We start from the raw sequence: 26,126 nt of genomic DNA, 5'->3' as shown, positions 1-26,126 counted from the left end.
CACGGCGTCGACGAACGGCCAGACGCTCGAAACGAGAGGAGCGAACGCGAATAACCCGACGGACGGCGCAGCCCAGTGCCGTCACACTTGAGTGCACGGGGTTCACCCCTGCTCTCTCCGCCGCGCAGCAAACCAAGGAGAACGATGACGACGAAAGGCGCAGGGGTTGAACGTTGTCGACGATAAAGAAAGGAAAAGAGAGATGGACACGGGAGAGAGGCGAAGGTGTAGCTCTGCACCAAGGAGAAGGGATATGGTAGAGGCAACGGAGTGCCGTTCGGCGCGGCGCCGGTGGGAGGAGTACGGGAGGATGGGAGAGGGAGGATGGATGCTGGAGGTTGGAGAGGAATACCTCCTGGAAATATTCTAATAAGCAAAATTTTCGCTTTTGTGTTTAAGAAAAGAGAAAGAAGTGGCGGGCGAGCAGCACCGTCGCGTCGTTCCGACGGCCGACGGGAGAAACGGAGCGAGAGATAGGGGGTGGTAAACCGGTGCGAGAAAGCACGAGAAAGAAAGCTCCGAATGAATCCTGCCGCTCCGGCTGTACTCTTCTGGTAGTCGCGATGTTGATGGTGGTGGATAGCGATACCGGTCTTCAAGGAGTTAGAACGTGGAAGGGGAATAGGAACAAGGAAATGAGAGGGCAGAGAAAGGGAGACGGATGGATGTAGGCGCGCGGGGTAAGAGTTCGACGAATGAAGAAGAGGAAGAAGAAGAAGGCGAAGAAGACGGACCGAGGCAGGGAGTTGAGTTGGTCGTATTGTCTCAGCGGGGTGGTTGCTCGCGGGCCGCGGGGATCGAGGGGACATCGCGGAGAAGCAGGCGAGCGCGAGCGAGGGGGGTTGGTCGGGTTACCAGAGGGATGAGAACGGGGATGAGGAGGGGCAGGAGGTTAGGCAGCCGAAGGAACGAAGTGGGTGGAAGAAGAAGCGGAGGCAGAAGAAAGAGAAAAGAAGAGGGCGACCGGGAGGGTTGGGTGCGGGGCTTTAGCGGCGAAGGGGGTAAGACGCTGCATGAAGGGTTGGAAATGTAGATAGAATTTCTTCATTTCACGTCCTTCGCCCCACACCCTCCCTTGCTCACCCTCGTCGACCGCCACCGCGATCTCTACCCTCCCCCTCCATCCTCTTCACCGCCCTCCTTCTTCGTCTTTTCCTATGCTCCCTTTTCTCTTCTTTCCGCGCCATCCCCTACACACCCGCACCTCCTCGACGCCCTCACCAACCCCCGACCCTCTCCTCTCATTTCACCCATCCCCGCCATTCTTTCTCTTAAGACTCCGCGGCAGAGGAATCGTTAAAATCTGGCCGTACCCTCGGTACCCACCCTACCTTGCTACCCTCCAATGACCTTCTTCTCTCTCGCACTCCGTGCTCATAGGAATTTTTCCTCCTTTCACTCGTTGCCTGCCGACGGAGCTACTGCCGCCACCACCCTCCCCACCCCCCACCCCATTTCACCCTCCTCCCCCACAGTCGCCAACCCTTGAATGCCGCTCACTCACTACTTACTTTCACGGGTGGTTCAGAGGGATCCGTGGGGGAGGTAGGAGGACCATTGGGTCTCCTGGAGGATAGTGTTCCGGTATTAATCGGATGGAGAGGCTTGTATGGAAATTTTCAAGATATCCTGAACCATTATCTTGCCGAGAGAGCCGCGTCGATCCGATCGATGATTAGCGATCGGCGTCATTAAACCTCTGACTGCAACGTCCCTCCAGATTCTCATATTTTGTGCGCCGAATGTTCTTCGTCTTTCCGCTACCGACTCTTCGGTATGCGTAAGCTAATGACACCGTAATGGCGTAATCAATGTTACAGCATCAAGTAAAAATCACAAACTGTTTCGCCCTACGACATCGTGACGAAACGAAAATAAATTCAAAATACAAAATAAAGATAAACTTCCTTCTTCTTCTGAGAAATAGGGAACGTCGAAGAAGTTCTAATAAAATAAATCATAGTTCAAGAAGTTAATTTGGACTCGCTGAATTTCGTTCAAACGAGTCGAACGATAAAAGCTAGAAATTGTTTGATATTTCTATACACAAAACATGAGATTCCACGAATGGCCCTGCACCGTTTTCGTATTTATGTACACTAATTATATAGTATTTTTTTTCAGCAACGATTGGAGCTTCCGTTGCACACTGTGCCAAAAATAATTTTATTTGTTCGATATGTCGATTGTTCAGAACGTGAGATCGTGATTTAATTAAACTAATAACGTCCGGGGAAATCGAAACGTAAGGTAGAACCGCGTGGTAGAATATCTATAAGCAATTACGCAACGCTAACTTGACGCGTGCCGCCACGTACACTTTCAACACCATTAGAACAAACGACGTCATCAGAGCGCGGAACATTATAATTTTAATTAAGCAGGTTTGCTCTTAGGTGGTTTGAGTTGAACGCGCTGGTTTTCGAAGTAGTAAATCAGTCTCCGAAGTTCACGACGTGGCGCACGGATTTAGGGTCAAAGACGATCGCGTCGTCGGCTCCGCTTCCTCTTTTGCTCCCTCGGAGCAGGGCAAGGGGCAAGGGGGTAACCAGAGTGTTTTCGAGCGACGCTCAAGGGTTATTGTTTCGGGTACTGTGAATTTACATTATTTCCTCCGACCGGTCTCATTGTTCGTTCATTTTTGAACATTGCATTCTCAGTCACGAATTCGTCGTTGTTCTTGCGTCTCACGATACATTTGTACAACCGTAATTACTGGTGCGATGCCGTACCGCGTTTTTCGTAATTAAAATCAGTCATCCCCCTCCCTTCCTCCCGCCACCCCCCCTCTCTTCTTTCTCTCCTTGCGCCCATTTATGCTACTCGCATTGTCACGAGCGGAACCTGCTGCCAAATTATCTTTATTATCGCATTCGTTACGTCCTTCAGCGTGAACTGCCTTCGACCGTATTCTTACCGAGGCCGGGTCTCGTCCATTTTTAGTTACACACACCTTTCAAGACTTCGCATTTGGAAAATTCGAAATATGGGTTACCGCGAAAATTTCGATCGCTTTCGTGTGATAAAAATATTCGATAGTCCATTATGTAAAACTAAGCAACCCACCACAATCCGTTATGCAAGTTAGTTTTTCAGTTACTTTTGTTAATGGTCCCTACTGACTCCATCGCAAACTAAACAGACCGTTTATAAAAATATTCACATGTTTACTCACCTTACTGAAAATGGAAAAACACAGATTTTGTGCTTATGATTTGTCAATTACGAAAATCACGACGTTGAATTGTGCTTAATTTATATGTTTGAAAAATTGTATTATGAATTAAAAATGTTTCATGAATTTACATGTTATGAATGGTGCAATTTGACACAGTGTAAAGATTCGAGCAGCATAATATCATTAAGGAAAGCTGAACCATCTGAAGTGTCTTTTCCACATCTTACAACAAACGCAGAAATTTTGTGTTTCGCCTAAATATCCGCAGTCCAGCTACGAGACGTATTGTTTTCATGTTCCGTTACAATATACACGTTTCCGCGTGACTTTGTAAAACACCGTTTCATTCGATCGGTTCGGTTGAGTTATTTACAATAAACGAGTGGCAGCGTCTCGGTGCACGGGAGGGCCGGCTGGAAAATAAAAACGTGTCAAAGTTTGCTATCCCGGAGCGAGGAACTTGCAAAAGGCTTATTACTTGCCGTAATAAATCAACAACAACTCTCTCGAAACACGTAATCGCCCCGCGAAGAAACCGCCGGTTTTAATATCGCGACAATAAATTTCCGAAGAAACGGATGACATTAATTAAACTCGTCCATGTTCGTAACGCATTCAACAGTCGTCCCTTAACACGGGGTAGCCAACAAAAAGTAACTTCAGGTCGCGTGTAACCCGCGGACCTCGAGATGTCTCGAGGATCTCGCACGACCGATTCTCTCGGTCCCTATAGCTGGCCGCCCTTTGTCCGAACTTTAACAAAGTCAATTCGCGGTAAAAAGCCTCGGCACCTGTAATTATTTGCGTCTACGCGTGAACAGGCCTTCGCGGAGAGAAAAGAAGATGGCACGGGGCGCGAGAGATCGTGTACAGGGTTACCCCTGAGCCGAAGGGGTGGCGCTGGGTTCTCCCTCTCTCCCGATTTGCGTGAAAAATATGTAAAGTATTGATTGCATTTTATAATTACTTGGGAGTCGTTCGTCTTAGCTACCCTATCCACTCTCGTCCCCCTTGGCCTCACCCTCCTTCACGTTCTTGCACCCTTCGCTACCATCCACCCCGTCGATCCTTTTTCTCTCTCCCTCCCTCTTTCCCTCTCAGGCGCAGCGTTCCCCCTTGTACTCTTTCAGACGTTTCCTTCTCCTTCGGACAAGCAGACAAACGCGTGCCAACGCTCGCTCGCTCGCTCTCTCGCTCGTTATATCCGTGTGTACTCTGATGCGTTTATGCCCGAATAAGCGGAGAGATAGTCGTGGCCCCGGCTCCTCTGCTTTCTTAGGTCCGCGTTTCGCGCGGTGCGTGCGTGCGGGGATCAAGTTAAAGCCGAAACACCCTCCCCCCCCCGTGAACCGGGAACGTTTGAAAAATCGGGGAGAGCCGCGTTTCCGAGCGAGTCGGGGAGGCCTGTGCCCGTGTACGTGTAATTAAAACGTTGTTCGCGTGGGCGTTCCGTTCAAGGGCGAGTGTTCCTCCGTTCCGTGCCTGCTGTCGGCTCGGCATTCCGAGAATCATGCTCCCGCAGATAAAATTACGTTTATCGGGGCCGATCGTTTCGCGAGGGATTCGATCGAGCATTGTTGTCTGCGTTTCGTTTCGAAGCTGCGAACGAAAGTTTCACTCTACCTTCCGGCGACGGCGGCGGAAGGATCCAGACAAGGACGGAAAGTTCGGCGCAAAGCAGCTCGAAAGGTACAATTAAGATTTATCTAGCAGCGCAAGGCGGACTGATTAAAAGTTGGAACGGTACTTTACAAACACTCCATTAATAAACACGGTTTTAGGAAGACGCCGAGTTCCCGGTAGTTTTTACAGCGCGATCGACGCGCGCGCGCGCCCGCCTGTCGCTGCGCTTGTCAGCCGCTTCAGGTTCGGCTGCTTATTGCGTTTAGCGGGTTCGCGACGGGTGTGCGAGAAAAATTGTAATATCCTGAAAGTTCGCTCTGCGTGGTCAGCTGCTTCTCCTCGCGAATTTATTATGAACTTTGTCCAACAAGAATTCAGAATCTCCCGGACAAGCATGCACAATCGGAAATATAGTACAATTTATTACCTTCGTATACAGTGATTTCTCTATATATAGGGATTTCTTATATCAGAGATTTAATTAATTAGAGATTTCTCTATATATGTCGCCAAGGCCTGGATGATAAACGTCGCGGAATTATCCCCACTACCGCAGGGTATACCCCGTGAGGGGTCCCGAAGCTCGAGACGCCGAGGAAACATAACACGGCTCGGGTATGTCTCTTGGACGATACATGGCGCTGGCAAGATTGACATATATCGAGTTGTTGACATATATTGAGAATTCACTGTAACACGATATTCTGACGCGCTTTCAGTCTAACACAGCGAAGAACATTGCGACGGTTTCGTATACTTAAAATTACAAAAATCACATGTAATGGTGATATTCTAGGTCGAAAGAAATATTTGGTTTTCGAGTGAACATAGTTCCCGAGTGATTTTAATATACCACGTTTTTAAAACGGACTGAAAAGTCCAGATCCACTTAAGTCGCACTTACAAGTATAAGTACAGATAGTCCTGGGAATTTGTGATTGTGAATTTTGAACAGCTATGAAAATACTTGTCAGATTTGAAACGAAAATTTACATATCGAAATGCGTGTGTACATGTATTTGTTCGTATCTAATTCGGTCTTTCCCTTGTCAACGCATTGTGCACGTACTTGGTGAACGCTGTACAATTCATTAACGACCAATACAGTCTGATTTCGTGGTTATTTGGCAAGATTCATCGAAAAACCGTGAAACTACAAAACGGGGAGGCCAGGACGGATAATTGAGAGACAGAGCGGGCCCGCGACGGCCGGGCAAATGAATACTAAGTCATTCCCAGGAACAGCTATCGGTGTTAATTACTCGATCACTACGGCGCGGCAGCCCCAATCTTACACGCGGTTATCCAAGTTCCGCGATGGACAACTCCCACCGGGGGGGTTGCCGACGAAGCCGGCGTCCGCGCGGTGGGGGCGGTCGCCGCGCGGGGAAGAGAGCCAGAAACCTATCGCGCGCAATAATTCGTCGCTTCTCCGGGATTTAAGACGAATGAATCTTACGTTTACGCGCGAGACTGCTAGGAGTGGAATATCGGAAAGGTAAGGAAAAGGAGAGAACCGTGGAACAGGAGACAGGAGGACGGGAGAAGGGGGTGGGTGGGTGAGGGTGGAAGAGAGGAAAGTTGCGGGGGGCGGCGGGTTGAACGAGAGGAACGAAGCTGCGGGGCGACGCGGCGGAGGGTGAATTCGAGGCGTGAGTAGCGGGCCAGGAGAGTGGCCGCGGGTAGGGGTGCGTGGGAGGAATGGTGGTAGCGGAGGAAAGGGTGGGTAAAGAGGGCCACTGTTTTTACCAACCAACCTGCGACTGCCGCGCACTCATTTACTCTTGGTAAACTAACACCGTCTCGCTTGGTCGACGCTCACACCCGTCCATTCGCTCACACGGTTTCCTTGGCAGCGTGCGAGTCGCAGGCCCCTCTGCGAGCCGGGGTTGCTGAGCGCGACCCCCCTAACGGAGACAAACGTGGCCACGCGTTATGCCGCGTCGAATCGGGAGAGATCAACGTCGGTCCAAGTCGGCCGAAAGTCGAAGCAGAGACCGATGGGACCAGCGAAAAGAGGGACCGGATATGCGTGGGTGCCGGGTTGCGTTCGGCGGTCCGTTCGAATGGTCATCGCGCGAATCCTCCGACGGGGTACATCTGTCAACGGCACGAGACGGCCAGGTCCGTCGAGTATCCCAGGACTCGCAGGACTCGAGGGTTCTGTAATCACGCGTACACGTATAGGCGCAGAGGTTCGCGGAACGGGGCGCACAGCGTGTGCTTGTAGCGGGTGGCATCGCGAGGATGCGGAGGGTGGGAAGGGTGCCGGAAGTAAGAGGAAGAGGCAACGGGAACGCACGTAAGGGTTTTCTCGGTTTCTTACAGCGAAGGAGTGGGAGTTTGGCGGAGGTTGGAGCGCGCGGGGCCAACAGGGGGGCCAAGAGGCGGACGGGCAAGCGGGCGAGCGGGCTGAGCGCGGGGGTGCGGAGGTTGTGGGGGTGGCCCAGGGGGGAGAACGAGGGGGTGGGCGAACGAGTGGGTTGAGGGTAGAGCAGCTCTGCCTAGAAGTTGCGCCCAGCATTTTAATCGATTTCATTTGCGCGCATGTGAGCGAGAGTGAGCGGGCCACCGGGGTTGAGACAGAGAACGTAGTCGCGGGCTTTCAAGGGAACGCGAGACGAGTGAGCAGGGCCACGAGCGAGCGAGAAAGAATGAAAGGGAGACAGAGCGAAAGAAAGAGAAAGGGGGGAAATAACGGAAAGAGAGAGGGAGAGGAAACGAGCGAATCGAAAGAGCGAGTCTGTTGCCGTACCGAGGGAGACGACGGAAACGAAAGACCGAGGGAAAGAGGGAAAGAGAGAGAGAGAGAGAGACAGAGAGAGAGAGCACGCTCGCTCCTCCGGTGTATAAACCTTTCTTTGTTTTGCTTTGCTTGCGTCATTAGGGGTTGGGGATGGATGAGGCGAAGGCGGCGGCCGGGTGGCGGGGGAGGGTGGAGGGTGGAGGGGGAGGGGAGAAGGACTCGACGGGAGAGGGCGTGGTTCTTCTGCAATCTACATATAGGCATCCCGTGCAGACGACTTTCGTACGTATGTACGTATGTGTATGTATGTTTGTGGGAATGCACGTGTGTTACCTCTCCGTAGGTGCACATGGTATGCCCCGGAATTCCCTGTCCGTGAGACCCGTCGCCATCGCCATCGCCGTCGTCGTCGTCGTCGTCGTCGTCGTTGTCGTCGTTGTTGGCGTGTCCCTACTTATAATTCGCATGATGAGCCGACACACGGTGAAGTTAAAACTTTGCCATGTATCTCGGTGGCTCGAGCGCCGCCAACCACCCCCGTCCTCCCCCATCTCCCGCCGCCCTTTCCTATTCCTTCTAAAGGTCGTTAGCCATACGAGGGACCCCGCTTCGTATACGTATTTTGCGTTCGAGGAGACTACTGCTACGAGAAACTACAGTCGCGTGTAGTGTCGTCGCCGCGGCACCGTATCCGAAGTTTATGCTAACTTTTTCCGAGGTTTCGTGCGCGCCCTTGATACACGAGCTGATGAGGATTCGACAAATAAGCGGGATACACCGGGAACGGGAACGGGAACGGGAACGGGAACGGAATTCGCTGCTAGCCGGCGAAATTGATCCGTGACTTCTTACCGATACGCAAACTGCTTTAATAAATCAATATTCGGTTCGGGTCCGGTAGACCCGGTGGCCGATTGCCGGTTTCGGTATAAGTTCTAAGGCTTCTAACGAGCAGATTGAAATTTTCACTTCATCTTCCGCGACGTCCTGAAACGTTATCTTGTTGGCCCCGCATAAATAGATTGACACTTCGGGGAGTAATATTGCGCGGAGATCCGATTGCGCCCGGTAGATTGTAAATAAGTTCGAGTAACTTGTCTGTATTGGATGTCGACGTCGACGTCGACAGTCTCTCGGTAAATAGACACCAAACATTAACCTTAATACGAGCGGATAACGGCGGCGGCGGCGGCGGATCTCATAAGTCGCATACGCGCGTGCCACGGTGCAATTTAAAAATTCAGAACTTCGGAATTAGTCTTTCGCCGCAGGACGCAATCCATCTTCGATCTCTCTCTCTCTCTCTCTCTCTCTCTCTCTTTCTCTCTCTCTCTGCATAGAACTTCATGCTAGAGTTAACTTCCGCCGCGGGCATAAATTTTCCAATGAAATTTTTCACGAATTTCAAAGTTTTATTCAGGAGGCACCACATTCGTGTACAATTGACATTTAATTCGAGTCACTCGTTTGTTTCGTCCGCGTAATTGTCTAATGAATCTCGGTAATTACTGTCCTCGGTGCTGTGTCAAATTTTAACGGCAAACTTTGTATTGTGGATGCATTTGTTTACGTAGGCGGTATTGTATAGAGACATGCTAAAAGCTTGACTATTTTTCTTTTACCGGACACCTAACTTTTTACCGTTCTTCGATACAGATTGCCCCCCTAAATGTTGATTTGCCTTCTCGAGATTTGAAAGCATGTTCACCAAAAATCCAATGTCGGAGGTTAAATGGCGCGACACTTAACGTGGAAGAACAACACTCGCATCGATGCCGGCGGAAGCATAAACTAAAGAAGATTAAATGGGTGAGCCGAATCAGCTAGAAAATCATCGTGTACCTTCTTTGCGACGCTAATTGCTATACCCAGACGTTAAAACAGGAATATTAATTTCAATATTAGTAATTTTGCTCCATACGTCAATTATTATTTTATTTGCGAAACGCGGCTTTGCCACGAGTAATAAAAGGTTAATAAATAAAAGTAATGAATGGTAATTTCTATCGACACTGTTATTAATTTTCTTTGTTTCTAAAGTTAAGAATTTCGTGATAATGCATTTCAGAGGAAGTTTCTGTTGTAGAAAATGTAAATTTAAAAATAAATATTTATGTCATCGTGCAAAATGCTTTATTAAGTTTCTTCTATAATAGCGACGATACGGTTCTTTACTCGTTACTTTAATTGCACAATTGATAAACACTTATACAACCTGCTGTGCACTATAAAATTTCCATAACGATCACGGGTAAATAATATTTACGTAACACCCTTTCAAACCCAATCGTAACGCCTTCTTCAAGATTTATATATTTGTTTATCCGTTGTATTTCTCTCTCCATGTTTCACCGTTTTTACCATTACCCATTCTATAACACATTTGCTGTTGTCATTATTTATCTTGTTAATCTTTTTTAAAAAGTAAGAGTCATAGATTCTCTGTACGCTTTCCAACTTTCAATAATAGTAAATACAAAATACCAACAGACCCGAAAAAGTCCTTAGTGACAAAAGTCAAGCAGCAATCTCATTAATTTTCTCATTAAGTTCATTAACGATGAACATTTTAGAAAACATAAACTCTACGATGCAAATAATTCTGATCACACTCGCAGGAATTGCCTTATTACTAATCATTTATAATGTATAATGTCTCCTCTTATACGATAATGCACCCTCCGAATATCATGCTACATCATGTCACAAACTTTCAATAACCACATACATAAAATTAGTCGCATTTTCTTTACGCGAAACACCAAATCTTGGTCGCTCATTTGATTCTGACAGCGAATATATTTACGTAACCACGTATTTAACGTGTTTATTCGATTCAATTGAAAGCGTTCGCACAGCATCCAACTCGATATTATGCTTGCGAGAGCATAATCTGATTTTTCCTCCAAAGAACGGACGCGTGACACCTTGTTAGCGGTACAGAAATCAATTTTCGTAGCATCATGTTCCACTAAGACAATTTTCTAAGAATTTCCAGGACGCAGGAAGCGATGACGTATGGCGACGTATTCTGACAAAATAAACGTCATTAGGATTTGTAGGATGCGAAAGAATTGGAGCAGCAACCGCTACAAGAAATTGTAATTTTCCAGTTTCGTCAAAGTATTCTTAGTCTGTGAGTTTTTTGTTAGGGTTCGTATTCAAGTTAATTCAATTTAAATGAACCCTTAGCACTCGAATAACGACTGTAAGGCACCAGCAAAAATTGCTGTATCACTATTCAAAATATTTTTTACATTATTAAATTTGTTTGTATTTAACCCTTAGCACTCGAATGGTGACTGCGAGGCACCACTAAGAATTGCTGTATCATTATTCAAAATATGTTTTGCATTATTAAATTTGTTTGTATTTAACAAATTACTAAACATTTCAGTACTGTACGAGTAAATTGCACCATTTTCGTATGTATAACATGAAAACAGATATATATATATAGAAGGGAGATATTCTAGGTCGGAAGAAATGTTTCGTTTTGTATTTAAATTAGCTTCGAGTGCAAAGGGTTAATAAATGACTAAACACTTCAGTATTGTACGAGTAAATTGCACCATTTTCGTATGTATAACATGAAAACAGATATATATATATAGAAGGGAGATATTCTAGGTCGGAAGAAGTGTTTCGTTTTGTATTTAAATTAGCTTCGAGTGGAAAGGGTTAATAAATGACTAAACACTTCAGTATTGTACGAGTAAATTGCACCATTTTCGTATGTATAACATGAAAACAAATATATAGAAGGGAGATATTATAGGTCGGAAGAAATGTTTCGTTTTGTATTTAAATTGGCTTCGAGTGGAAAGGGTTGATCTAATTGCGGGAGAAAATAGTTGATACCGTGTAGGACGGGGGTGGGTTCGCGTGCGGTAGCGGTCAGCGGCGGGAAAGCCCGCTCTTTTCGCGGGCCGGTGGAAGAACTCGGGCAAACAGGTAGGTAGCGGTCAGCTGACGGGGTAGCACGGGCAGTAGTCACGTGTCGCGTGGCCAGCCGCCGGATCGAGTCGGGTAGCTTATGCCCCGGCGAGTGGCCGGCCCACGTGGTGAGCCAGCAAAAACAACGAAAACGAAGAAAGGCTTTCTAACGGGCGAACGGTGCCCGTGGCGTGGCGTGGCGTGGTTCAGGGGGTGGGAGCGAGGCGGGAGAGTAACGCAGAGATTTTATTGGTGTCGGTGCGGGATGGTCCACTGCGTGGTCAGCTGGCGTCGGCGCGGCATTACGCGCGCGAGTCTCCTCTGACAGGGTGGAGTGCTAGGTGGCCGTGAGAGGGGCTCCTGGGGGTGGGTTGAGAGGGTGCGAGCAGTCGTCGGCACGAAGGGTGGGGCTCGGTCACCACGTGGCTGAGCACGTGGTCTCTACCCTCCGACAAGACCTATCCTTTCTCTTTCGCTCTGCCCTCGCTTCGTTCTCGTCCTCCTCCTCTCTCTCTCTCTCTATCTTTCTCTCTCTTTCGCACTATCGACGATGTCACTCTTTGATACACTTACCTCCGGCCCGCTCGCTCTACTCGTACACCTGTTTCACCTACCTGTATCTTGTTCTCCGGCACACGTACCCACCCGCACCGCGCTGCTCGCTCGCTCGCTCGCGCTTCTTCCTTCGCGTGATCGCCCCTTCCTTTCGTGTCGTCGTTGCGCCCCGATCACAGATCTCTGGAAACGTCTCTTTTTCGGTTTTTCGAAGATTCGCGGAAATGAGCCGCGGCTCGGGCGGAACCGCTGCTCGCACGAGACGTCGCGTCGCATAACTGTTCTCGGTTTAACGTCCGAGTCGGCGGAGGCCTTCAGTGTGATTAGCAACGATGGGAAATGTTGTTGTTCCTCGTGTGACGGGGCTGTTGGTTTCCAACTCTCCTTTTGCTGAAGAATTTGCAGACTGCGAACGCTGAACGCGCGATTTGCATCGGGGGTGACTATAGTCGCGAAAGTTATCATTCTGTAACAGGTCTGGTCAAATGTTCAACTTTAGTTACTTCGATGTGAATTTGTTTGTAAACTGGTCGTAATTAACACACATCCGATCGCACCGCTAGAATTAGTCGTTTCACCGCGAATGACCAACGAGCCTAATGCTGGTCATTCGCAGTCCCGCAGTAAATAGGTCGACTTCAGTTCCTTCATCGGTTAAAGATAAAATCATAATTCATTACAAGGTAGTAGGAGGAAGAAAAATATAAACAGAGAAACAAACTATTCTTCAACGAAAGGGTTAATGGACGAAAGAACAGTTATTCGCAACTTGTGCCCAATCATGCCCGACCGGTTCTCTTCGGAGGACCCGACGTTGTAAATGAATAGTGGTGTGCAAACTTCCGACCATCTATCTCGTCCCTTTCCAATAAATAAATTCTGTTTGTAATTTTTCGTATACTTCATAAAAATATCTGCACGCGATAGATTAAGGATTATTCCTACTTCTCAGGTTTTATGGTTATAAGAACATATATGACAATACATTCTGTTGAAGTACAAAAGACAAAGCATGATCTTTACATGTTGATCAGAAATAAATTTTAGGTTATCTTCTCCGTCTGTATTACATTCGAGAGACTTGTCGTTCTCGAATGAGTAATAGAAATAACGTGTGAAAAATCAGTTCTCGAGCACGATCTACGTATTAACAGCAAGGATCCGACGCGTTAAATATTTCACAGCGAGGGTATTAACGTTAGGATCGAAAGTATTCTTATACGAACTCGTGATCGCGCATTAAGGGCCGAGTAGACACGCAACGAAGCTATACGTCGTAGGGAATGATTTGAAGGGTGGAAAACCTAACGAAATCCAGCGGCTATAACAGTAAGTCTGACTAATCTCGTACAAAATGTTAAGAATAGAATGTATCTGTAATCTCACGTTGATAAACCCCGCGGACAATACAAAGAAAAAGAAACTCGCAATATTTCAGACCCTGTCAAATCGTACTTAACTCTGGCCGTTCTGGGGTCATTTTCGCACGCAGCACGCGACAGTCGTTTCCATTTCCAGTGCTGTAATATGTAATGTGTTGTTAACTATTCATCCACTTCGTCACAGTAAAAATAGTAATAGTTACAGTAATGAACGTGGTAATACATTTATGTTTGGATGTAGTCCTCTTAAACTCATTCGTTGTTCTCATTCAAATGTTCAGCAGTTTGTCAGAAGATATCTCTCTCATTTTTGAACAACGTATTTTCAGGAAGAATGACGTTTCAACCGCTCGTTTGTCGAATCGAGGAACACTCGAAATAAAAAGTACAGTCTTACGTATTTATTTTTAAAAGTTCATTATCCTTTGTCGCGTCATTCATTTTCCGAACCTTGATAGCAAGGTGCAAACAACGCCTGACATAAGGTTTTAATCTCGTTATTTATTGATATAAGGTTTTAATCTCGTGTTAAAAAAAAATCGCCGGTCAGCAAGGTGTTGTACTACAAGGTAAAGTCAGACTCACGATGACAATTGCGAACAGGTTCTACCAAATACGTGTGTTATCCTTTAAATCCTTTAAATGTTTTGTTGTTGGAGCATAAGCGTACAATCAATTTAACACTAAACCTACCGAACCTCAAAAGTAACTGATACATGTCGTACATGTCTGGTACATGTCGCGTTGTAAAAATGAAGAGATTAAATTTATTTGGATTTCGTGCGGTTCGTGTTATAATACAGGCTCTACTAAATACGATTATTTAATCATTTCCCAGGAAAGCATCTTTATAATTTCAGTAATTGTAAAATAAAAACTACGTTAAACTCCTTGGACCTTCTAAGAAATCGTGAGCGGAAAAGTAGAGTTCAAATCACTGTAACCATTAAATATATCGCGGTGCGAGGGATTAATGGATTTAGCCAGCGAGCGGCTCATTTGCTCGGCAAAGTGGGCCAGAGGTAAGGGCAAAATTGAGAGGAAAAAGTAAGAGCAAGAGCAAGAGCAAGATTAAGAGTAAAAGTAAGAGTAACAGCAAGAGTAAGAGCAAGAGTCGGGGTAAGAGTAAGAGTCGGGGTAAGAGTAAGAGTAAAGGTAAGAGTAAGAGTAGTAGTAGAAGTAAGAGTAAGAGTAAGAATATGGAGATAGAACCAGGCGAGGTAGGAGGGGTAAGAGTAAGAGTAAGAGTAAGAGTAAGAGTAAGAGTAAGAGTAAGACTAAGCGTAGAAGGTAAAAGATGGCGAGAGGTGGAGGGGGAGGAAGGTAGGTACACGACATGTCATGCTGTGCCTGGCTCGCCTCCACCTTCTTCCAGCCACCTCAGACCATCGTTCGCCAGCGCTCACCCCTTCCTCCAGAGGCAGAGCCTCATCCCCTCGGCGCCGCATCCACTGCCACATCGATCCACCTTAATGAGTGGAAAGAATAAGACAGCCTCCCCTACTGCGAAAGCGGAGTTTCGCCCTCCCCTACGACGGCGAACGTAGTCGTGTATAGGAAAGAAGGGGTCGCGGGAATCGGAGACGGGTGAAGGAAACAGGACTCGAGCCTAGTCGTGGGAAGGCGAGCTGCGGGGGTGGCGCGCGACGCGGGGGGTTGGGAAAAGAGCCCGGACAAAGAGAGAGGGAAAAAGGGAAGGAAAAGAGACTCGAAGAAGAGAGCGAACGGAGAGAGAGAGAGAGAGAGAGGAGGACCAGAGGGGGCTGAGTTTCAAGAGGTGAGGAGGTGATGGAGTTGGAGGCTGAGGGGTGGTAATGCTCCCGTTGTTTCGCGAGTGAGGGAGGCACGCACGCACCCCCAACTCCCATCTCCTTTTCGTCCAACCGACTCCTTCTTCGTCGGCCCCCTGCCCCCCCCCCCCCCTCACGGCTCCGAGGAATGTTAATTCCCGGCGCTTTAATTCTTACGAATATTTCCCTCGTGCCTGGGGACGATCGCGGGAAAGCCAGAAAAGACGAGACCCGAAGAGGAAGGAGCGGAAGAAGAAGAAGAAGAAGAGGATGATGAGGAAGAAGCCGAAGAACGAAACGGAGAAGACGGTGCGACGGAGAGAGCACCAACACCAGACTGAGAGAGAGAGAGAGGGTTGCGCGAAGAATAAGACGAAGGCGCAGAACCCCTGAAGGCACGTCGTTCCTCACCACTTTGACGTCGGCTTCCTCTCTCGTCCTCCTCGCGGGCTGTCCTTCCTTCTCTTTTCACGCGTTTCTATGTTTCCCTGACGCTCATTTTCTATTTTCCACACTCCGCTCCCCGAACGTTTCGCGCGGATTTCAAGCCCTACGTAAATTTTCGGGCGACTAGTCGGCCCGCGGATTTGTCCCTCCGAGTATCGCCATACGTGTCGCTTGCAGTTCGTCATACCGGCATTCGTCGCTTTCCCATTCGTCTGGCTTGGGTATAATTAAGAATTGACTCGGGGAGACAAAGTTTCTGCACTTGCGCATCTTCGGGAATGATTCGAAAATGAAAAAGTTCTGGTGGGAAGCTCCTCGGTAATTAAGCGCCGTGGAGAACTTCCGCTGCCGTGGATTCTAACGGAGTAGATGCGACATTTCTTTGTCCTCATTTAATTTCATACTGCCACCGCGAAATAATTATCATTGAACTCGATCGTCTTACCTGGTATTGCGTATTGTGAGAATTTAAATTAATACCTGGGTTCAATACACTTTTTATCATCGCATAAAATTTATGAGTACCTCTTATCGATAAAATTACAAATAAATGTAATTCATTCTCTTATTTTCTTATTAGTTTCGTTTCGTCAGAGTTGCTTTGCACAAGGTGTGTTCGATCTACTTTTTATCACCATATAAAATTTATGAGTATCTCTTTCGAATAAAATTACAAATAAATGTAATTCATTCTCTTATTTTCATTAGTTTCGTTTTATTGGAATTATTTGGCACATTCAACCTCGACAGATTGGACCAGTCGATCGCGTGATATCGTGTAAAATGATTTTCTCACTATGATATGTAACAGCACGTAGGCGGGTAGGTAATTCCAGGTAAACGTAGGAAGCGCTTTTTTTCTTCTTCTTCCTCTTCTTCTTCTTCTAACGCGATAGAGAAACGATGATCGATTGAACTGGATTTACGCGGGGAGAGAAGGAAGCCCCCGAGCAAAAACGAAAAATCGGTAAACAGAGATGAATTCCTCGAGGGAGAGGCAAACAGAGAATCCGAGAGAAAAGCGTAACTGCTATGGTTTTTGCGGATTCGTCATATCCGGTCATCTGTTTCTCGTAGCATTTATTCCTGGTCAGGTCATGGCTGAGAGCGTGTTTATTCGGATAAATCATCGATATACTTCGATGCTTCAATATTGCCTTTAATGGTCTCCCTTGCGTCCAATATTCTAATAAACAAATGTCTGGCAAACGAAGATAAAATTGATCTCGGTAATTCTATGATCCACATAAACGACTACAATTAAGTATCTCGGTGGACAAATTAACGTTTCTAGACATTTTGTATATTAGTTAAATAAATATCTTTACCTTAAGATCCGATAGGGAAGAAATGTTGTGTTTCGCCCACCTTTTGCCATAAATGCATACAATCCACTGTGCAGTCATAACGTGTTTGTAAGCAACTAAAATAGAATCAAATCGAATGTCTTGATAGTCGTTTTCGTAAGACAGTCTGTGCAAATCCGAATGTAGGTATAAAGATCGTAGACGATGGATAAGATGCGAAGGATAGATTTATGAACATAAATGCGTTCTTCCAACTTTTCGTCTGGTAGCAGTCTGTGCAGAGCAAGTCGTAGAAATGTGTCAATGTCACGCATAGAAAGCATTAGGGTCTATTAAGTCAATATTAAAGGCCAGCAAGAAAAGGTTGCAGACTTCATTTGGAGAAAGCAATTCGATCAAATTAGGTTGAAGCATTTCACCAAGAATTTCTTCATATTAACATGATTTCCAATGCGCCTCGTTTCTGCTCGGTTTCGCTTACGGCCGATATTCTAGGTTCCCCTTTATCATACTCAATTCCACGTCTCGATACATACTCTTACCAGACGACGCAGACCCGCAGTTTTGCGTGATATTAAATTATTAGGGGAAGGCATCCCAGCCTGTTTCACCCTCTAGGGTCGAATCACATATTACATAATCCTTAGTCGTAATTTCCGTTGGAAAGAATTCCGGAATGAAAATTTATTGTCGGCCGTGCTGTGATATATTGTTGATTTCAAAATGTCGCTGTTCAACCTTACCTTGGTGTACAAATGCGGGGGGTAACGAATAATAATACCAATGCGTAATCAGTTTTCTTAAAATGAAATTGAACAATCTTACATCTATAATTCATTTTTGAAACTATTTATCTTGTTTCAGTTGTATTACGATTTCCTCGTCACTTTGTTATGTAACTAACTATAAGTTTAATTATATTTCTTTGGCACAATTTAATCAGTCGATAATGTCAATTTGCAGCTAAATTAAAATTTAGTTTCTATTTATTCGGTCGACAGTCGCTGCTATTGATATTATAAAAGCATGGAAAACTGAGTATTTATCTCCACTCATTTCTGTCATGAAGACGTAATCATAATTGGCGTGAAAACGTTTCAGCTAATTAAGAGATTCTTGTTCGAAAGGTTTAAATATTGTATGTGTAGTGAAAGAAGCAAGGACCGAGTCAAGAAGGGACGAAAATAATTGTAATAAAAACTTGGGGGTAATGAAAGATCCTGAATAAATAGCGATTAAACGAAAATAGAGAAGGCTGATTTGGAATGACATTTCAAGTCTTTGAACGATGAGATATTTCAGTGAACCTGTGAGGTCAAATTATTACGCTCAAGGAAGACTATTTTTGCGCGATTTTCTACCAATGAAAGACAACATATTTGTTTCAATACACGTGAAATATTACCTTTGAATACTCGTTTCATTGACAATTGGATAACAAGAAATTAAGTAGAAGTTACATTTGTCTTATGCACGGCACGCTAAAATTATATTACGATTATTTCATTTAATGGCGATTGAACTCTTAAGTTCACAACGATTAAAGCGCTGAAATACAGAAATTGTTCGTTATCTCGTTTATTACTTATTATCAGAGTCAGAGTCAGAGTCAGTTCCATCTAAATTCCAATTTTTAGTAACAAATTCTTATCATTCGCTGTTTGTATTACGTTCAAAAGGAAGATCAACGTTGATCTCAAAGAAGTATGTTCAAAAGTGTTTAAAATAAAATTGGGGAATAAAGATTCGAATAATTCTAACCAGGACTGGCATGAAATCGTCGAAAGCCTTGCAAGGGAAATGATTGGGGACAAAAAAGTGCCACTTATTGCAACCACAAAGAAAATCGTGCACCATAGAATGAAAAGCAATACAATGTTGCTTAATATCCCTGGATTGTTACTCAAATAGAATACATAACTCTTCGTTAAAAAGAAGAACCGAAGGGATTGACAAGAGCTAACAAAACGTAATAGAAAGGGGTAAAATTAGGGATAACGAAAGATCAGAGAATGGGGTGGAGAACTCGAAAAGGGACAGCTGATCGATGAAAACGTTCGAATTAATTGGCGATGGGGGAACCGAGTGCAGAGCGTTCCGTTCGCGAGTGTCCGTCGGCTGGTTGACGGTGTAAATCAAATGGGAAACGGAAAATCGGGAATCTGACGTTAACAATCACGGGCGCCGTCATTCTGGCACGCTACCAAGACGCGCGACGACCGTGCCCCGCGCTGACAAACTGGTGTAAAATACCGGCCAGCAATTCGCGTCAGCAGTGAATAGCACCTTAATCTTCGTGCTGCAATCTGGACCATAAACAACGTTGCTCGCGATGCGATGGGCGCACATGCACGGTGAGCGGACACGTTGCACGTATCGAGGGAACGGCCGAGAGGTGCTTGATGCCGTGGCTTGATCTAAAGTCGCTACAGACGATAAATTCAACGAGCGAATAAAATAGATCTCGACTAATTGTGAGAGATTCACGACACACTTGCACGTTTCGACGGTCCTCTCTCTCTCTCTCTTCCTCCGCGGATCGTCTTTGCCTCTGCTACCCCTATCTCTCTCTCTTTCTCTCTGGACACTTATCCTCGTCTCGTTTCATCTTATCGATCCCTTTCTCTTTCTTTCGCGTACACATCCTACCACCGGTTCCGTCTTCATGCCCTAGAACGTGGTATGCACTCCTTACACTCTATGCTGTCCTACGATGGGGTGGGTGGAGGGGTGCGGGGGATTATAGGGGGAGGTAGGCTTCGATGCTTGGTTAAACCTCTAGGAGATCGGGTTATGCACACCGCAAGTTCGTCTACAGATTTACCGAGTGATGGGTACGAGTGATGAATTAGATATCTGCGATACCTCGCCGGAACGTTCGGGCCCGCGGATCTTTCTGCTAATTTGCCTGATGAGCTGCTTTTGTAGAAAAATTGGATTTGGCGAAGAGTTTCTATCACTGGTGAAACAGTTACTTATGGACGAATAGAATGTAAATATTATTTAGTTTCGTTACGTTTAACGGGGTTCTTGTATTTGTCAGAAATGTCTGGACGTCTGGGAAAAATTCAGTGAATAACGTTAATAATAATTGGACGGCACGAAATTTGTTATGCACGTGTCGTTGGTCACTTTGTTTCTTGTTAATCAATAGAGTAACATAGCTCGTGGAACGACGCAGGGATAAGTTTGAATCGATGGGGAATAATTTAATTGTTTAAACTTTTGGTGTATAATATTATACAATAAATGCGTAACAAATACACTACAGTGAATTCCATCCTTCCAGTTTCGGTTTTGTTAACCCTTTCTAGATGACGTTTGTGCACTATACTGACTCTAAAACATGTTTCAAAATTGGTTACATATTCGTCGGATACATTTTCATCCGCTATTGTTTAACTTGGAAATATGAGGATAGCTGTGGAGAATATCCACAAAGAACCATCCGCAATGTACAAATTTCAACGTTCTAGTTTTTATTTTGTGGGCATTTTTTTGGTTGATAGTGATTTAGTTGAATGTTTCATAATTGTCCTATAAGAAAGCAAGTTTGAAAGCCTTCTTTTCCGTAATAACCCTAAGCGAAGTAGCCGGATTACGTTACTGGGGATGACTCGAAGGATTGCACCTGGCCACAACCGTTGAAGGATCAACTACAAAATCATTAGCCATGGATCTAGGACGTAGACTTCGACACGTATCACAAATTTTCAGAAAACATTTAACCCCTTGCCCTACAATATCGAGTCAGGCTCGCGCTGAAATTCTGAACGATGAAGAACTTCTAATGATTATAATCAGAAAATAAATAGTAGTGCGTAGCCTCTAAATAATCAACAAGAAGGAGACGAAAGCAAGAAAAATTAACTGGTCGCGCGAAGAGTTTGTCGGCGAGGGGCACGCAATCGGGCCGGTAGGACGCGATCGAAGAAAGCAGCGGACCAAGAACGAACAAAGCGGAATCGGGACGATGTTCGTAGCCCTCGGTAGGTCTCGTGAGGAACGAGAGATCGCACGAGCGCAAAGATCAAGCAGGATCGTGCGACCCGGACCCCTCGACCTGTGTGCCTCGAACCAAGGAACGAACGAACGAAACGGCCCCCTTTCGCCCTCTTCTGTCCCTGTTGTGTCCGTGTCAGTCGCGGCAGCATCTTGCCCGCTCTCTTACTCTCTCCCACTTCTTCAGTTTCTCCATGTATCTCTCTCTCTCTCTCTCTCTCTCTCGTTCTTTCTCGGGATGGCCAGCTTCGTTCGCCTCCCCAGACCACGGCATCCGATGCCTCCTTTGACCACCTCTTTCCCCGTCTCGCGTGGCAGAGATGTGATCCACGCCTGTGATGCAATAGCTTGGATTGTGTTACTTCACCCGGTGGTGCCGGAGTCGAATTCTGTCGGATACGGCCCCGCGGTCTCGTATACTTACATTTGTTGCGATCACGTGTCCGCGAGCGTCGAACGAGTCCTCTGCTCCTCCTCTCCTCTCCTCTCCTCTCCTCTCCTCGCCGGGATCGGCGAGAGCGGATCGTGGGGACCGGACCCGTCGATAGCGAATCTCGAAAACGGCCTAACCGCTAGCCCACTCCCGGGCCCGTTTAGTAATCATGCCTTGACATTTTTCAAACGGCGTTGTTCGAGGGATATCGACGACCGGGCCGGCTCTGCTCCTCTCGGTTCCTCCGCGCGAGCTGGGTCAGGAGAGCATCGGCGCCGGACCCGAGGCCTCGGCGTTCCTATCTTTTTGCGCCGTGATCCGTCTTGCTTGCTTATGCGCCACGGCAGATAGGATGCGTGATAACGACTGCGACGCACGCTCCACTATCTCCTCAGGATTTTCCACGTTTCCTGGAGCCGGGAAGTTTCCGCCCCTGCAGTCCGCGATACGTGGGATTAGAGTGTACGTACGAGCCAACCTTCGGATATGTGTCGCGAGGGTTTAACATTCACCGATATAATTTCTTTTTGTGCAAATAGGAAAAATTCTTTGCGTTCAAGTCTGTCCCTTAACCCTTCAGGGATGACGAATTTTTTGAAATTTGTTACGCGTGCTCAGCCTGCGAATATATCTATCATAAATCTGTAGCCATTTTTTTAATAATATATACCTAGAGAAATCAATTTGTTAAATAATTCCTCATGGATCCATGTTTGCAGTCTCAATATTCGTGAATTAAAAATATTAGAATCCGTCATTTTGACGGGTCCCGTAAATCTAGTGTTGACATCCGGCCCTTGGTGACATATATAGAGAAATCACTGTACGATGAGGTTCCATCCATTGTCGCTGAAAATTTGAAGGCAATCATGAAGAATATTACAAAAGTGAACGCTAAATTTACCAGTACTGGTCAAATTTTTTATTTTCCCTCGCATGAAAAATTGCTCGGAACTACTTAACACGCTTACAGTCACTGCCGATTATTATGTAGAGGACATGTCTGCAGCAAAAACGTTTATTGAACCTACAGTGTCTAATAAACCAAGCGCAGGACACTGTTTCTGTATCGCACAAATCCCTGACTATTTTCCTGCCTGTCACGAAACTTCTTCGCTGCGCGATTACGACGCTGCCGATTTCAATGAACCAGTCTCCTCGTTATGTGGTTTCCTCGGTAGACTCGACACGCGCCCGTGCAACATGAGCAACATTATTTCGCCCGACAACGAAGCACCCACAATCGGCCAGAGACGCGAAACGTATTTCCCGGCTGGTTCTGATGGAAAAGTCCAAGCGCACCGGTGAGAATCAACCGGGCAAGAAGAAAAAAAAATATTGTCACGCAATTACCGCCAGCTTCAGGGATGTTTCAATTCCTGTGGTTGAAACCAGAACCGTGCAAGTCGCAGCCCCCCGGGGCATCGTCGCCTACGTTGCATCCCGCGAATGGCATTAATGCGCTGCAAATATAATCGCTTTTGCAATCTCGTGGGCGAGGGGAGGGGGCGAGCGGGGTAGGTTGGCTCCTGAGGAAGAATAAAAAAATTGAGAAAAGTGTGGTTCGCGCCTCGCAGAACCCCCTATTCGGGCTCGCCGGCGCGCAGGTATACTTTACGCAGGAGCCTAGCAGAAGCAGAAGCAGCAGCAGCAGTCGTCACGAGAAGGACGACGAAGAAGAAGGGAAGAAGAGGGGTGGAATGCCGGCAGTAGCGGAAGCTAAGATGGCGTCGTGTTTACTTCGTTAAGGAGTTAATTACTCCTGGAGTCCCGGGTCCTGCCGCTAGCGGAGGACGATGGACGTGGAAGTGGCGGATGGTGGAATTTGATGTAGATGCAGTGAACGTAGGTAGAAGGAGAAAATCTTTCTCTCTTTCCCGGTCCATCTTTCTGCCCCGGCGTCGTTCGAGAAGAGGGTCGCGACTTAAGTGCCCCGCCGCTCGGCAAATCCGATCGAGGCCTTTCCACGGAATCTATTTATCTATTTATCTCGGCCTAGAGGTAATAAGCTGATATTAAAATGAGCAGCTAGGGCAGCGGCGTTCTGATAACTTAGCTAGCCGACGGGAACGCCGCGGAATGATTTGCGGACGTACGGCTGCCAATCGGATTTGACGGCGTCGAAGTTCGAGCCGAGGCCGATGATAACGCCGAGGCAGCAGGTCTCTTTCCTCCTGAACCTGCCAACTCTTCGTCGTGCTATTTACAACGTCGAAAAGAATAATACTGGACACTCGATTACGATTACAGTGATTTCTCCACATATGTCGCCAAGGCCTGCAGGACAAACGTCGCGGAATTATCCCCACTACCGTGGGCTACACCCCTTGAAGAGTTGCACCGACTAGCTTGAATATGACGTTAGACATATCAATTTAAGTAATTAATTGAGTAACGGGGATGAAGAGTTAATCTCCGATACGACAACAAACATAAATCTGCCTCTTTTTATATAGAAATGAGTAGTTTTTGAATTATTAAATTTTCTTCGAATTTGCTGCATGGAAGTGGGAAATAATTGCATATAGCAGAAAAATGTGTATAATTTGTTAAAAATATTATCGAATATGTTTAAAATATATATTTAAAAAACAGTCTTCTACCATTTGTGATCTCTAAGGAGATAGATAAAAATTATAATGAGGAAAGTGATTATTCTATTGTCTGAGAGGTTCCGCGCTATTGTCTGGCGGTTGATTCGGATACCGGTGGGTGTATGGTTGTGCTCGGTTCGGATCTCTTTGAGAACGCTCGCTGATGCATAGATCCACGGGTCCACACGCAGCCGGGGCTGAACCGAGGCGCAAAATTTCACGTTAACGAAATTTTTTCGACTTTTCTGAAAGATCTCGAGTTCCCGTCGGTTTTTATTTCGGGCTTCGAAAGTCTGCTAACAAGTATATGGCCGCGGTGCTTGAAAGTATTTGAAATAAGGAGGCGGAATGCAGCACCTTGTTCACGGGGACGGGGTAAATGCGGAGGCAAGCGGGAGGCAGGAGGGCGTCTGTGCTTCTCATGGACGGTGGTGGCGGTGGTGGTGGTGGTTGCCGGTCGGGTCGGTGGTGTTGGTGGTGGTGGTGTAGAGCGCACTAGGCACTTCTAGCTTCCATCAGCAAAGTAATTAATTTTTAATGTACTTTGCCTGCTTATTTCTTTCGTATCATGGATTTTTTCCCGTGCCTCCGGGGGTAACGGGGGCGGGCGCCAGTGGTACGGCACGGGGGAGGCGACGGTTATGAATTTCTAATGAGATTCCGCGGAGATCTGCGAGAGATTAGCGTCGCTGGAAGGTGGTACGCCCGAGGTAAAAGTGTGTACCTTGCATGTCTAAGACAGCGGCGACACTAAGGGACTGCTGGACGAAAACAAGATACCGATGATAGCCGCGAAGACAGGTATCAAAGGCGCGAATACCGTCGAATCGTTAAACGCCCGTGCACGGTCGCTGATCCACGCGGAGATACGCTTGTACCCGTTCAAAATCGACTATCTCTCTTGGTCTCCTCCTTTTTCTCAAGCTCGCTCTCGCATTTTTATATAATACACCCAAAGACGTCGCCCCAAAGAAACCACCTAAAAATCCAGAGTGCGTACGAAGAACGAAATTTTGTCGATTCAAAACGTAAAACTCCAATGTAGATCTCATTTTTGTGTCCAAATACACAACAATTTTCAACACTCGGAACTATTTACAATGTTTTACGAAACTAATAAGAGTATGTTTATTCAGATTTCTATGGTGCAATAATCGGGATAAGAATAGGAATAGGGAGAATGTAGGTAGAGTGGTCAGAGTAGGGATGAGTGAGTCAGAGAGAGAAAGGGAGAAGGAGAGAGAGAGGGAAAGAGAGAGGGAGAGAGCAACAGAGAGAATGCGTGGATAAGATAGTTTTATTTTATTGTAATTATAGGATATTGTCAACCGAGCCCAATTCTTGGCTGCAAGGCTGAATAAAGCAATATTATTATTATTCAGATTTCTAGTGGTTTTTCTTCTAATAATAAATGTCTAAAGCGTCATTGCAATCTCAACAATCGTGTATTAAAAAATTCGAGATCCGCCATTCTGCGGAGTCCCATAGATCAATTTCAACACTGTTTTATTTTATCTCATTAGTTCATAATAACGTTTGTTTGAACCGCGTTAGATTAGAATCGTGTGAGGAAAAGTTCGCGCGAAACTGTAATTTTTTGATCATTCGGTAAGTTTATGTTTAATCTGTCTGAAAGATTATTCTATAAGAAAGTTTGTTTTGTGTTGTAATAAGACGATGCGAATTTTATGCGCTTATAATTTGACCGAATAGGGCACATTAAAATGTAAACTCTAAGAGACTATAATAGAGGCTACTTTCTTTTATCCTTAACGAACCCATTATCAAAGGAAATAACTTTCTAATTAATTCCTGTCTTCATAAATTAGTCAAGAAGAATTTCAATTTACATTAATCGCTAGAGACTGCTATATCGTGTACGTGGTTAGTCGACATCTGACGATAAGAACTAGATTATTGTCTGTAAGACGATCATTGTTGGAATGTGCATATTCCGAGTTATTGAATATTAAGGATAACAATCCTATATCTAAAAAGAATGTAACATCGTTGACGTGGTCATTACTGATTTTTCATGTAGATCAGAGTTTACAATATATACAATTAAAAAATAGGTTAGGGGATCTTCTACTGTGCCTAGTTTTATTTTTCGTTTCTTTGCAAATTTTTCAA

General features: G+C 45.9%; 1 protein-coding gene across 1 annotated transcript in view; it reads left to right on the top strand.

Moving 5' to 3' along the window:
* Tsf1 (transferrin 1) overlaps positions 1 to 26,126 on the top strand; it is a 229,567-nt gene that overhangs the window by 110,361 nt on the left and 93,080 nt on the right. The window lies entirely within an intron of this gene.

Source organism: Halictus rubicundus, chromosome 10, assembly GCF_050948215.1.
Source record: "Halictus rubicundus isolate RS-2024b chromosome 10, iyHalRubi1_principal, whole genome shotgun sequence".
NCBI lineage: Eukaryota > Metazoa > Arthropoda > Insecta > Hymenoptera > Halictidae > Halictus > Halictus rubicundus.
Note: the sequence above shows the minus strand (reverse complement) of the source record. Positions and strands in the feature narration are given on the sequence as shown.